General features: G+C 42.1%; 1 protein-coding gene and 1 long non-coding RNA gene across 3 annotated transcripts in view; one reads left to right on the top strand and one right to left on the bottom strand.

Annotated features, from left to right (window-relative positions):
• Positions 1-1,239, bottom strand: part of NAALADL2 (N-acetylated alpha-linked acidic dipeptidase like 2) — a 989,869-nt gene that overhangs the window by 692,122 nt on the left and 296,508 nt on the right. The gene's annotated exons all lie outside the window — the stretch shown is intronic.
• Positions 1-1,239, top strand: part of LOC109287998 — a 9,246-nt gene that overhangs the window by 7,141 nt on the left and 866 nt on the right. The window lies entirely within an intron of this gene.

Here is a 1,239-nt window from a genome sequence, read left to right as displayed (position 1 = left end):
AAAAAAAGAGTGGGGCTAAAAAGAAACTCTAAAAGGGGGGGGGAAGGGGGGGGGGGGGGGGGAACATGTCTCTGAGCATGAAGGGAGAAGGTAGGGGTGCTCACCTGCTTTGGGGACTTTAAAAAGTGCCCAAAGGCTCCCATATCATGGTCTGCCTGAACCAGTGGGTTGGGGAGGGGTAGGGTAGGGTAGGGTAGGGGAAGAGCCTGGGAACAAAGGTACAGCCACCCATGTAGCTTCAGTACCCCTTTTTACCAAATCCTGGATCTACCCTTGGGCACATTACTTGTGCCAGAAAAAAAAAATCTCTTGTTTAGAGGGAGGAAAAAGAATACAGCAGTCTGATCAAGGCTGAAATAAGAGTTATGACTTGGAGGTGCCAGGGGGAGGGGTGGAAATGAAGGACATTGAGAGACCAACCTTATCTATGTGTATGAACAAAAAAGGGAGAATAAAGAACCTGGACATCTGCTGATTATACAAGCATAAGCAATACAAGCACAGCTGCACAAAGCTTTTAAGTAGATGACCTCGGAAGTGACCAAAAAATATTATCTAGATCCAAGCAGTGCTGGAGAAAAAGGAAATTCTGCAGGACCATTATAGAAATGACACATAGTATATGAAACAAGGCTTTTTTTCCTGACAGAAAACACTTCTGTAAGGTGAACCTTTAGACAAAGAAAGAAAAGCAAAATAATTATCTCATTCACAGTCCTTAACCGTGGTTGAACTGAGACACTGAACAATTTTTACAGCATAAAGCTCTGAAAAGAAATCAAGCAAGACCTTTTTGAGGGTCTTAAAAACCCTTACTGAATTCAACCCCATTATCTGAGGAAGTGTACACTTTCTACCTGTATTAACGACGTTTTCATCTACCACACTTAGAATCAATTCCAGCTTGTACTGTTCAACAACTGCAGCTTGCAGGTGCATTAAAGCGTTTGCTTGTGACCTCTTTATGAAAGAAAGTATTCCACCATGCAAACACGTAATCCCCACTAGAAATCAGAATGGCATCCTCCAAAAATAAGGCATCAAAATACAAAAAGTAAACACTCAAAAATTAGGAACACACTTCAAATCTCCTTAACCTAAAGAAGGTAAACAGAATGAAAGCAATCACATGCTACTTTTCCTTTCTTATCAGGCCCAGTAGTTTCAAATGAAAAACAGGAGTTTTTCATTTCCTTGAAAACAGAAATTGTGGAGGGAGGCGGGGGGGGGAGGGGGAGG

This window comes from Gavialis gangeticus, unplaced genomic scaffold, assembly GCF_001723915.1.
Source record: "Gavialis gangeticus isolate Ggan-Ray unplaced genomic scaffold, GavGan_comp1, whole genome shotgun sequence".
NCBI lineage: Eukaryota > Metazoa > Chordata > Crocodylia > Gavialidae > Gavialis > Gavialis gangeticus.
Note: the sequence above shows the minus strand (reverse complement) of the source record. Positions and strands in the feature narration are given on the sequence as shown.